This window comes from Falco biarmicus, chromosome 19 (assembly GCF_023638135.1).
Source record: "Falco biarmicus isolate bFalBia1 chromosome 19, bFalBia1.pri, whole genome shotgun sequence".
Classification (NCBI taxonomy): domain Eukaryota; kingdom Metazoa; phylum Chordata; class Aves; order Falconiformes; family Falconidae; genus Falco; species Falco biarmicus.
The window spans coordinates 3,559,536-3,572,664 of NC_079306.1; the positions used below are offsets into that span (position 1 = coordinate 3,559,536).

The following is a 13,129-nucleotide window of genomic DNA, read 5'->3' on the forward strand; positions in this document are numbered from 1 at the left end:
TGGTTGGTCATCCTGTAGGATGCTTTTGGTTTTTATTAAAGGCAATTAGAAGGTGGTCTTGGGTGGGGGTCTTTGTCCCCACGTGGTCGGTCTTTCTGCAGGATGCTCTTGGTTTTTATTAAAGGCAATTAGAAGGTGGTCTTGGGGGGGGTCTTTGTCCCCACGTGCTTGGTCATCCTGTAGGATGCTCTTGGTTTTGTTAAAGGCAATTAGAAGGTGGTCTTGGGGTGGGGGGTGTCTTTGTCCCCACGTGGTCGTTCATCCTGTAGGATGCTTTTGGTTTTTATTAAAGGCAATTAGAAGGTGGTCTTGGGTGGGGGGTCTTTGTCCCCACGTGGTCGGTCTTTCTGCAGGATGCTCTTGGTTTTTATTAAAGGCAATTAGAAGGTGGTCTTGGGTGGGGGGGTGTCTTTGTCCCCACGTGGTTGGCCATCCTGTAGGAGTGGTCGGTTATTCTGTAGGATGCTCTTGGTTTTGTTAAAGGCAGCAAGAAGGTGGTCTTGGGGTGGGGGGGCAACAGGTCGGTCTGGGCATTGATAGGTGCAAGTGGGGCAGCAGCTGGAGCCCCCACCCTTGTCCCCGCTGCTCTCTCATGGTGGAGGTGCCAGAGCCGTCGCCGTCCGTCCATCCCAACACCGCAAAACCCCGCGGCCGGTCCCTCCGCAGGACCCCAGCCCTCATTTGATGCTCGGGGGAGGCTGGAAAGCCACTGGTACCCCAGCTTTTTTAGAGTGTCCGGAGGGGGGGGATGACTTGGAGGGGGGGCGAGGGGCAGCTGGAGCCACGCGCTCCTCGCTCTGCCTTTGTTCAGGCTGAATTTTGTAATGTCAGGAAATGAGCTGGCCGTGGGAGGGGAGGCAGCCGGGGCGGAGGAAGGCTGGTTTTGTGGTTGAAGCGGAGGATGAGGACGCCGGAAAGCCGAGCACAATTCCTCGCTCTGTTGCAGGCGCCGGGGGTGAGGCTGCAGCTCGGCTGCGGGAGCTGGCGGTGCCTTCGGAGTAGCCGGGTGTTGGCCTCCGTGCCTCAGTTTCCCTTTTGTCCGGCGGGAGAATGTGCCCTTCCTCTGACATCGGGTGCGCGGGGTTGGGCTTGGGGGGTGGGGGGCACCGTCCCACCGGTAGATGAACGACCGGCACGAGGTTGAAACCACTGTGCTTTGCCCCGTGGTTCGGTGCTTTGCCCCGTGAGGATCTTCACAGGGATGGTGGAATTTGCTTGAAACCTCGAACAACTTGCTGCTGGGCTCTCCTCCCTCGTTAAGGATAATTTTTGGTTTGTTTTGTTTCATTCCCGAGCTCTTTTTTATCCCCCCTCCCCACTTTCTCGATACCCGCCTCTCTTGCTGCTTTTCGAGGAAAATCTCTTTTGCAGTCACGCAGGTTCCCGTATCCCGTCCCCACCCGCGGGCACCGTGATGCTCGCCACATCTCATAGTGCCGGGGCTCCTGGTTCCTTGCAGGAGCCCACCATGGTCCCACCCGGCTCCGTGGCCCTTGCACCACTGCTCAGGCTCAGGGCAGCGCAGGAGGGTCCCATCCAGCATCCTGCCCCCTCCACCAGGGCTGATGGGGGTGGGGGGGAGGCCGGGAGCCCCTCATTGTCCCCTCTGGCCGGCTAGGGTGTGTGGGAGCCCTGTCCTTGTCTCTGTCCCCTCCGACTGATGGCTGCCGGCTTTTCCTTTGCAGTTTGATTGAGGAGCGGTGGCCGCAGCTCATCCTCTGGCAGAAGATGCAGGAGTCTGCATAGCAGGTACGGGGTGGGGGGGCAGGGCAGGGGGGGGGATCCCAACCGTGGGGCTCTCGCTGCCGGCCCCCCTGAGTCAGCTTGCCGGCGGCCGTGCATCTTCCCTGCGCCGGGCTGGGGGTGAGGAGGGGGTCCCCCCTGAGGGTCACCTAAGCTGGGTGCAGCCCAGGGGACTCAGACTCCCTGACTGGTGCCGGATCTGACCCTACGGTTCTGCTCCACTGCTCCGGGTGCTGCAGGGAGCATCCTGCCCGGCTGCGCACCCCTCTCTCGCTGCGGGCGCAAGGGGGTCCCGAGGAGCAGGACCCCGGTGGCAGAGTCCCCAGGGCTGGCAGGGGCAGGGAGGTAGCACCTGCTCGAGGTCCTGCAGCCCCGCACCCAACAGTGGGTGCCTCCAAGGTTCTCCAGCACCCACCTTCCCCTTTGCGTCGCCGCCTGGCACGGCACTGGTTTGGGGCTCTGGGGGGAGGGGGGTTGTTTTGCAAAACGGAGGTTTCGGTGCAAAGGAGGGTTTCCCTGCCCTGCTTTCTCCCTGGGTGGCCGAGGGCTGTGGCCAAAGCCGCTGTGATTTCATCCCTGGCATCCCCCAGAAATCAGGTGCTGCTGGGAGAGGGCCCCGTGTCGGGGTTTTCTCCCTTCTCGACCTTCTTTGCCTGTTTATTGCTGTTCCCGTAACTGTTTGCGTCTCCCTCGTCTGCAGTACGGTTGTGGTAGAGCCGCCGCCGCGGACCCCTTTGCTGAGGGCTCTCTGGTTTCGTGTAATGGATCTCCTCTACCTGCTATTGAAATCAATAAAAGGAAAGATTTTAAAAATAATCTGACCCCAGCTCCTGAAAGGAGGGGGCTCTCGTTGCTGCTTAGCGAGCAGTTTTGCTCGGGTGAGATGGTTTTTTAGTGCCGGTGAAGGGGCAGATGATTTATTTGGAGGCTCGGTGCTGGGAGATGGGGACCGCGCTCGCCATTCCCTCCGCAAGGTCAGGATCAAGGGCTTCATCCTGCTGTCGGTTACGCTGCTAAGACCCCGAGAGCGGCTCTGCAGGCGTGCGTCAGGGTGGAAGCAGCTGGAGGGGCTGCACTGGATCTCGGTGATGCTGGGTTTGGGCTGGCGATGGGCTGTGGTGCGCCGGAGGAGAGCGGAGCCATCCCGGCTCCATCCTGCTGTGGTGCGGTGCAGCACGGTGCTGGTGCAGGAACGGCATCTGCTGGCTTCGGGTACAACCACCAGTCGAGGGACTTGATTTTTAGGCTGGTGAATAATGAAGCGCAGGAATGGGGGGGCTGGTTGCTTCAGGGTGTGCTGGTGCTCCGGGTGGGAGCGGAGGGCAGGACCCTCCATGGGTCCTGAGCGTCCCGGCACCGGTGTGCTGCGCACATCCTGGCCCCAATGCTGGCGGGCAGCGGCAGGACCTCTCTGTAAACGCCTTGCCCTTCGCATTGCTGCTGGATGCGGGATGCGGGATGTGGGATGCAGGATGCTCAGCCTCACTGACTCCATATTGACCAGTTACAGTGGCTCCTTATTTTTTAGATTCGCTAAAATTCTCATTTTGGGGGGTCTGGCAGCATCCTCCCACCATACCCCGTGCCACTGCCGCTGCCGGCCCCAAGTTTTGAGCCGGGAAGGAGCAGTTTAGCGATTTCTGCAGCTGCACCATCGCTCGCTCCGCGGAGCGGTGCATCACGGCGCTTCGGGAGGAGGATTTTGCAAAGCATCTCCGGGGACTGCTCTGAAACTCGGTCCCTTTCGCTCGTCGCAATTAGAGGAGCGATATCGACCCTGCCCTGGGATGTGTGCGATGACCAGCGCCGGGTGATTTCATCCCGCGTCCTTGCGCCCTGCGACGTGCAGCGCCGCTGCCCGCCGTCAATAGGCATTTTGTCTTCCCGAGGCCAGCCCCGGTGGAGGCGCACCGGGAAAACCTCTCCCTGCCTGACCGCATCTGCTGCAGAAAACTCTTCTAGGGCCCGTGACCTTAATTGAATCGACTCTTTCATGTCCTGAAGACGGTTGTAGTATCTCGCTCGGTAAATCACGTGGCCGTGACCGCACGCACAAGCTGCAGGGTCTGTGCCAGCCTGGCATTTCTCTCCATGAGATTTTGCAGCCCGAGGCTGATTTCCAGCTGCTTGGGAAAAGCCGGCGAGTCGCTGGGTCGGTTCCTCCGGCGTCTACGGTCTCGCAGCAGGTTTTCTTGGAGGTTTAAGGCTGGTGGAGACCTGAGCTGGCAGCTCCCACCGCGCTCGAGGCAGGAGCATCCCACCGCGCTCCAGGCACGAGCATCCTGCCTCGCGGGGTGCCCAGCTGTTTGCATCCAGCGGGATCCTCCCTGTCTCTGGGAAGAGCTGGTAAAAACCAGCCGGTGGGCTCGCCAAAAATCCCGCTTCTCATCCCTTTGGGAGAGGTGGGATGCGGGGTTTGGTGAAGCGATGGGTGGCTGCTGGGGGTGGCTGCTGGAGGTCACCTTTCAGCTCCCCGCGGAGCCGGGTGGCCTTTCGTGGTCACGGCTCTGCCCTGCACTTTGGTTTTCTGAGCTCATCCGCTATTTTGCCACTGGCAGGGTGGGGGTGGGGGAGTCTCCAAAGCCCTTTTCCCTTGGGGAAAAGCCAATTCGGTCAGCAATGTCCGCGCAGAAAGGTCAGCTAACCGTCTTGACCCAGCAGCCCACCTCGTCCTCCTGGGGGGTCCCACCGTGCCGGTGGGGTCTGTCCCCATCCCGCCGCATCCCCAGGTTTGGGGTGGTGGAGGGAGCAAGGCCAAGCCCAGGGGCTGCTCTCGGCAGCTGTTGGCAAGCGGGTGGCTCTGGCTGCTCCCTTCCCCCCCCCCCCCCCCCGCCCCGGGCACGCTGAACCACCTCCTCCTGCCTTCGCATCTGCCTCTGCCCTTTAGCCGCTGCGGTGCGCCCCGGTGTCCCCAAAGAGCCTTTTGGGGGGGACCGGTGGCCTGGGCAGTGGTGAGGGCTGCGGGGGACATTGGGGGTGGTGGGGGCGTTGGGGACAGCGGCTCCATCCCGTACGCTTCCTCCCGGCCGCCGGCGCGCAGCAGACGTGGAGAAGGACGCAGCCACCCTGTCTCCTGTAAGTACCTCTCACTCTTTCCACTGGAGAGTTAAAATTAGCAACTTCTTTTTTTACAACAGGCGTCGCTTTAAACCTTGCCAGCCCAACTGGGTTTCCTTTTACCCCCACCCACCCCCCCAGGGGGGCTCCTTTTCTCTTAATTTTTTTTTCATTTTGTTGTTAGCGTTGAGTGTAAGCGTGCGCCCTTCTCCCGGTTGCGTTGGGTTTGGTTGGGGTTTTTTTTTGTAAAAAAAAATTATTATTTCCCCCCCTCCCCTCCTTCTTTTCATTCCTTCCTTTTTTAAACACGGGTGACGCTGCAGCGGCGGCGCGGAGTTTGGAGCCAAATAAACAGCCCAGCACACCCCCACCCCGATCGCCTTACAGAGCCTGGTGCTGGAGCCCAGCGCCGGAGCCCAGCGCCGAATTTAGAGCCCCGATCTATTGTCAGCCTCCGCGCTCACCGCTGCTCTGCCGGGGGGGTTGTTTGCCCCAGACCCCCTTTTTGCTCCCGACACCGATCTTTGATGTGAGTGTGCCTCTAATTACTCCCCCCCCCCCCTCGCTTCTCCTTTCGAGGTTAAGCACAAAAGTGCCCGTAAATCAGGACCCCGTTGCTTTTTATCCAGGGCTACGTGGGCAGGGAGGGGGGGGTGGGGGGGGTCTGGGTGGAGGGGGGAGTCGCCGTGCTGGGAGGATCATGCATGGAGAGGGAAACTGAGGCACGGCGGGAGGACGTGGCTTGCCGAGGGGGAGTGGGTGAGCTGGGATTTCCTCCTCTTCAAATAAAAATAAATGGAGAGGAGCAAGGAAAACGCAGCGGGCTGGGATGCAGGCTGGGTGCTTGTCCCGGCGGATCAAATCCGGCGCATTGGGAAGCTCGCAGCCTTGGTTCCCTGCGTGGGGAGGATGGTGGGGATGATGGTGGGGATGATGGTGGGGACTGGCACGGGTGCCACAGCCGCCTTGGTGCTGGGGCTCTGCTCCGCCGGGATGGAGCCGGTGGTTGGAGGTGGCCGTCCCAGCCCGGATCTGCGAAAGCAAACAGGAAGGCGAGCAGGGAGCAGCCCACGGTGTTGACTCCGGTGTCTGGGAGGTTATTTATTTTGGTTCCTCTGAGGTTGGTCCCAAGGGTTTTTTAACACCTTCCTGCTCGCTGCTGGCTCCTTTCGGCCCGAGCTGGCTGCCCGGCATGGCGGGATGCTGAAGCCGGGTACCACATGCTCCCAGCTCCAGCATCGGGCGACGGCTGGAGCATCGCGCTTCTCCTCCCTTCTCCCTTCATTATCCCATCCCAAAAATTAGTTTGACTGGCTGGTCCCACATGAGGGATGGATGCGGTGGGGCTGGGACCGGTGCTGGCTTTGGCTCATCCCAGAAAAAGTTTTTTCCATCTTGATTTTCCCCCCCGCACCCCCCCAGGGTTTTTGCAACTGCTTTGGGGCTGGGACTTCCCAGTTCCTGCCTGGGGTCAGAGTTACTAATGCTGATCATAGTAATACCCACTTCTGTAAAAATCCAGGTGCAAATCCTGTAGGAAGGGGGAGAGCATCCTTCAGAAATCCTTTTAAGTGTTTCCCTCCCAGGACACCGCCCGCGTGCGCTGCCCCAGCTCCGGCGCCCGTGGATGCGACCACAGCTGGGGCTGAAGGATATAAACTTTGCCGTTCCTTCCCAACCCTTTACCCATCGCTGGGGGTGGCTGAGGTGGGTTCTCCCCTCTGCCTGACTTGGGGGACCCCATCACAGGGGGGCTGGCCACGTTTGGGGACAAGGTTTGGGGTCCTGGGTCCCACTGCAGGGTCCCCACAGTGTTTTGCCTTTGAAACCGAATGGCTGCGCACGATACTGCCGTGGGCAGCGATGCGAAGCCCCTTCCTCCTCCTCCTCCTCTGCTTCTTTTGGGCAAACAATTGATTTGGGCAGCTATTTATTTATTTTTATATCCCTGCCCTTCAGCCAGGAATTCTGACTAATATTTTCATTTCTCCCGGCAACCTTATGCCTTCTGAAAACCACGCTTTCTCTCTCGCCCCCTTTGTAAGGCTGCAGAAAAAAAATAATGCCTGATTCGGATTTTTTTCCCTCCCAGTATTTTGCCTTTTCCGAGAGGAATCGTGACTGGGATTTATCCATCACACTCCTGCACTCAGGACGGCTCCTGAGGTCTCACCTGCCCTCGGGGTGTGTCTCCTCTGTGCTACAGGAGCATCCCAGTGGCTTCCCCGCCATCCCTCTGGAAACCCCGGCTGGGACCAGCACCCAAGCCCTTGCCTGCAGCTGCGTGCTGGCCGTGCGTGGGTGCTCAGGGGGTGCCAGACCCGGCACCTCTAGAAAGTGCCAAATTTTGGCAATTGCTGTGCTTGGCTGGGCATCCCCATTGCTCTCCTGAGCATCGCACCCACGGTTTGCTGGGGTGCCCAAGGGGGGCATGTGGGCAGCATCTGCACCCCCAGAACCCACAGAGATCTAAAACCATTGCCTCTCCAGCACGTGGGTTTTGGTGCAACCACGGAAAAGGGTTTGGCATGTCGGGCACCCCAGCAGGGGACTCCCCCCGTGCCTAAATCCTGCTGAGACACAAGCTTTGGGTGGGTTAAAAACTTTTTACCCTTTGAAAACGGGATGATTCCCCCCACTGTTCCTGGAGGATGCGTGCCAGGATGGGGGCTGGATGAGTCCCCCCTCTCCCTGCTGGTGGGGACCATCACCCAGCGGGTCTGGCCGGAGCTGCCAGCCACGGACCGCGCCGCTTGCCCAGCTTGGCTTCGTTTTGGTGGCCCGCCCGGTGCTGGGGAGCAGGCAGGACAGGATTTGTGCGCCTGTGTCTAGAATGTGCGTCTTGTGAGTGAGCAGCAACAGCTGAGAGCCAGCTGTCCCGCTGCAATCCGGCCGCCTGACGCGCCGGGGCCGCATCCTCAGCCTTGCCGGCTCACGGCTTGGGAATTGGGGGTGAGGATCGGGCCCCTCGCCAGCCTTTTCCCTAGTGCTGCCGGCGGAGCGGGGCTGGATCTCATCCCGGCACACGGCAAAGCCTTGGCGGCACGGCGGGCATCCCCCAGTCCCACCAGCTATGAGTCACGCTGTGGACAAGGGACCTTGAGTCGGTTTGTTCTCCCCCCCTCCCCCCCCAGCTTTGACTGCAGCAGGTCGAGGTGCCCCGTGGTCCCCGGGATGCTCCAGTGGTGCCATGCCTGGGCTCCGGATCAGGTCCCAGGAGCACTGGTGCCAGCGGCTGATGTGGCAGCTGATGCGACGTTTTTCGGGTGCTGGGTTGGAGCCGCCGTGTTTTCAAGGGAAAAAAGAAGCTCAACCCGTTGTTTGGGGGTTTTTTTTGGGGGGGGGGCATCTCATCCCGGTTCCCCCCATTCACTTAGAGCCGGGCCGGTTCGGGTTCGGTGGCAGCTAGACCCCAGCCCATCCCTCTCGGTGGGCTTCGGTGGCCCCTGCTCCTCTGCTGACACTTGGTGACAATTCTTTCTGCTTTGTTCCTTGTGCCCAGGACCTTGAGCTCTGATTGCAAATTGTGGTGCTGTTATAATTCCAGCTAATTAATGTTATTTGCAGACCTTTGTTTGCTTTATTGCGACAAATTGCGGTGTTGGAAGGCAGCGTGCGGCCAGCGTGAGCCCGTGGCTACGGACCAAGGTGGCTTTTGGGGTGGGAATGGTGGGGATGCGTATGGATGGATGGGTAGGTCCACCTCGGAGAAAAAGAGGTGGCCAGGACGCCGGGTTTTCTGGGTTTCTTTCCAGGTTGGAAGTGCCGGGGGCTGGTGGGAGCGGCGGTGGTTGAGTCTGAGCTTTGGGATGGAGGCAGGAACCTGCTCCTGGGGGGTCTTTCCCATCCATCTCCCCAAGGGACTCACCGCTGAGCTCTGCTCCGGCATCCTCCTCCCGCTACTCCGCGTTGCCGTCTCGGTGGCAAATTCAACTCATTTGCTTCTTGTCCCTTTTCTCATGGTCAAGTGGAGCTGGTGACCACCATCCCCTTCCCACCCATGGGAAGCTCCTGGCTTCGCCAGCTCCTCCACCCCCCAGATGTGTGCCAGGGAGCCCGGTGCTCCCTGCCTGGTCGCTTAGGGTGTAAAAACCCTGACGGATCGTGTGGGATGGGGCAATGCAGGAGCAACATCTGCTTCTACGTTGCCTTCACCTCTTCGGCCCTGATAGATGCGATGGCTGCGTTGGGCACGGATGCAGTGAGCGGTCCGTAGGTGCAAATAGTATCAGCAGCCCCATGATTTTTGGTGTTGCTGCTCTTCCTCACCGGTGCTTGGGGGTGGGAAAAATAAAATAAATTAAAAAGTGGTTTTGGAAGGGCCATTTGGAAGATCTCAGTGGCCTCTGGGGAAGGGCTGAGCCTTTGGGAACAGCGCTGCCGGGATGGAGGGCTGAGCTCCGGGATGGCACTGGGAGTCTCCGGCCTCTCCGCAGCCCCTCAGTGGGTCAGCGGAGCTGCCCTGGGGTCTCCCTTCCCGGGTGGGGGTGGGGTGCAGGGTCCCCGGCCACGTCGCTGGGGTGGGGATGGAGATCTGTGCCGTGCTGCCGTCGGGTGAAGGGAGGGTGACAGCGATGCCTGGGCTGGCTGCGGAGGGTCCCATCCCCATCCCGTTGAACACAGGAGGGAAGGGGAGCGTTTCCCCCGGGATAATCCGGCTCTCTGCCGTGTCCCGTGGGGCTGCCGTGGGTTTCCATCGCTCTCGTGGGTGGCCCAGAGCAGCAGTCGGGTCTCATGGAGTTTCCCCTGGGTAAAACCCACCGTGGGGGGAGCGTTGTCCCCTCTGCTACTGGGGGAAATCCCACCCCCCCTGCATGGAGAGCCCCTAAATTCCCTGCAGGGAGGGTTTCGCCCTCCTCCCACTGCTGAGCCCCCCCCCCCCAGTTCCCATGTCCCAACTGGTGGGACCCTGTTCCCCTTCGGCACGTTGGGTTTTGGGACTTGGGAGTCCTCAGCATCCCCCCGATGGTGGGGACCTTGGGCTGCACGGGGGGACGGGTGCTGGTGATGCTGGGGAGAGATGCTGGGGGCTGGTGATGCTGGGAGCCTTGGCTGCCCCCACCCCAGGTTTGCATCTTGCTGGGCTGTTTCCCAGTTGAGAGAAAAAAAAAAAAATATCCCAAAAGGAAACATCGCTGGGTGCCGAGGCTCGATTCCCCCGGGAGAGGTGGCTCGGTGGGGAGCAGGACTGGGTGGCCACCACATCTGTAGCCACGTTCTCCTGCTCCATCCCTGGTTTTTGCTTCCTATGGCCTCAGCACCGGCACAAGCCCCTGCTGTGGGTCTGATTTGGGGTCGCGAGCTGCATCTGCTCCCCACCCACCCCGACTCTGACAGCCTCCTGATTTATGAGCGCAGGATCCGACCCCGAATTCAGCTCGTCTTTCCTTCTCGCCTTTTTTTTTTTTTTTTTTTTAATGAGTCAACCTCTCATCTGTCATATTAAACCTCCTCATTACCAGGTATCTAAATTTTGCTCTGACAATAGTGACAAGGGAAGCGGCGATATCATTGCCACGGCGCGGGGCTACGGGGAGCTGGCAGGTGGTTATTTCATGCCCTGCAGGGAGCCGGGGGGGTGGGCGACAGAGCCGGATAATGGGCTCTCACTTGCCTTCATTTAGAAAACCCTACTTAGTGCAGAGGGGAAAATTACCCCCAGCCTCTGGCTCTGGAGCAGGTGATGGATGGAGGACAGGAGGGAAGGGGAAGGGGTTTTCGTGGCCTGGCTGCTCCTCCCGGGGGATGGGGGCGGGGGTGGGGCAGGAGGGATGGGGATGGATGGGGGTGGAGGATGGGTGGGGATGGGGGATGGATGAGGATGGGGGATGGGGGAGGACGGGGGCGGGGGGGGGATAGGGATGGGGTGGGATGTGGATGGGTGAGGATAGGGACAGGTGGGGATGGGGGATGGATGGGGATGGAAGACGGATGGAGATGGGGACAGATGGGGACGGATGAGGATGAGGATGGAGGGTGGATGAGGATGGGGGATGGATGGGGATGGGAGATGGATGAAGGTGAAGGTTGGATGAGGATGGTGGACCGATAAGGTTGGGAATGGATGAGGGTGGGGGACGGATGGCGATGGAGGTGGCTCAGGGCTGCCCTGAAGCAGGTGGTCCCAGCTGGGAGAGGAGACGCTGTGCCCATAGCGGGGTGTGGGGGCTTGCGGGGTCCCCAGCCTGGCTGTGCACACCCAGAGCCACTGCTGAGCCACCCGGGGGAGACCACAGCCAGGCTGGGCGTGCCGGGTGACCCCTGCTGCGAGGATGCCACTGCCAAGGTCACTGCTCAAGGTCACGGGGGGCTTTTCTGGTGGCTGCGTCGGTGTTTGCGTGTCGCTGGTCCCAGGGTGCTTTGAAGGTCGCTTTAGCATGGGGGGGTCGGACCCCTCCGGTGCAGCGCTGTGACGAGCTCGTCCTCGCCGGTCCCTCCCTGTGGCACCTCCCCCTGGGAGATGGGGGATGGATGGGGATGGGAGATGGATGAAGATGAAGGTTGGATGAGGATGGTGGACCGATCAGGATGGGTGCCAGCCTGGGGACACCACGTGGCGTTGGAGGGGCTGCGGGTCCCCGATCCCACGGGCTTGTCCTCCCGGAGGCTGTGTCCTCGCCTCGGCACGGGGTGACAACGGTTCCCTGCTTGGCCTTTGGCCAGCGGGGCCGCGGGCTTGCTGGTGACCTTGCCCGGGCTCGTGCCCAGCCTCCCTTCTCCTGCCAGCTGCCCCACGTCCCCTCCAGCGTCTGCTGGCTCCGGCCACGCTGGCAGCACTGGAAAGGTCACCAGCGGTCCCCGCCGTCCCCCAGCCCCTGCAGCACCCGTCGCCAGCCTGGGATGCGGGGTGCCGGGTGTGATGGCATCCCTGGCTAGCGCCGGTGTGGGGTGAAACGGTGGGATTTGGGGGGCAGGGGACCAAGGTGCCAGGTGCGATGCCGAGGCTGGCCAGGGATGCCGTGGGATGAAACGGTGGCGTCTGGGGGGCAGGGGACCGAGGCACTGGGTGTGATGCTGGGGCTAGCCAGGGATGCCATCGCACCCGGCACCTCGGTCCCCTGCCCCCCAAATGCCACCGTTTCACCCCATGCCGGGGCTAGCCGGGGATGCCGTGGGATGAAACGTTGGGATTTGGAGGGCAGGGAACCGAGGTGCCGGGTGTGATGCCGGGGCTAGCCAGGGATGCTGTGGGATGAAATGGTGGGGTCTGGGGGGCAGGGGACCGAGATGTCGAGTGCCATGCCAGGGCTAGCCAGGGATGCTGTGGGATGAAACGGTGGGATCTGGGGGGCAGGGGACCAGAGCGCCTGGTTTGGGTGCTGCTGGGCTGCCTCATGCCATCACCCTTGTTCGGTGGCTCTTGAGTCCAAACAAGCTGCAGGGGCAGAGAAAATCAACCCTGCTTTAATAATTACCTCCAAATCCTTTCTTTCACACACCCCCTCCGCCCTTGCACAGGCGAGTGTCGCTTCTCCAGCATCATTTAAGGGTTGTGCTTTTTTTTTTTTTTTTTTGCCTTTTTTTTTTTTTTTTTTTCCCCCCAGACTCTGCCGGTCTTGGCACGGCGCATGGTTTTGTTACAGCTCAGCAGAGCTGGCTGCGCGGTTGGCATCTGCTTTTCTCCAGAGAGCGCCTGAATCTGGGTCAGGAATAGATGTGTCTTTTTCGAATTCCTCGGGGGCCTGATTGAATCCAGCTTCGCTTCTCCTCTCCTGAGCCTCCCGAGGTTTGTACCTGCAGCCGGCGGGACGGATCCTGCGCGGGCAGGAGGAGCTGAGCTGGTGGTTTTGCTGCCGATGCTGGGGAAACCAGGGCTCTCCCGCGGGCGTCAGGTGTGCGAGGCGGGGGGGGGGGGGGATTGCAGCTTGGCACCTGCTGAGCGAGCAGGATTGGGCCCCGCTGAGGGGCTGGTGGAGCAGAACCCTTGCAGCTGCGTTTCCGAGCGGGAGGTTTGCTCCGGAGCCGTGTTTTGGTGGCCTTCCTCTCCCCTCCCCCTGCCTGCATCTGGAGACTCGACACAGGAACCCAGATAGCATCATCCTGAAACCAGAATAGAAGCTTTGGAGGAGACTTTTAGCATGTTTGTGTGGTTTTGATCTCGGTTTGGAGATAAAGAGGTGCTAAACAATGCTAAGCTGGCGAGCGAGCGCAGGGAAGCACAGGCGCCGGTGCTGATGCTGAGCATCCCTGCGCTTGTGCATCTTCCCATTGCTGCATCCCTCCGGGGGGCTGGTGCTGCCAACACGGGCCGGGTCCCTCAGCACCGGTGGCTTTGCAGGGTGGGAAGAGCAGCGTTAGTGCTGGATTTGAGCAAAGGGGGCTTCCCCCC

General features: G+C 60.8%; 1 protein-coding gene across 1 annotated transcript in view; it reads left to right on the forward strand.

The window, feature by feature from the left end:
• The window catches only part of MEF2D (myocyte enhancer factor 2D), a 76,175-nt gene that overhangs the window by 25,381 nt on the left and 37,665 nt on the right, over window positions 1–13,129 (forward strand). Inside the window, 1 exon segment of the mRNA XM_056322190.1 lies at window positions 1,686–1,749. The gene's annotated coding sequence lies outside the window, so the exon portion shown is untranslated.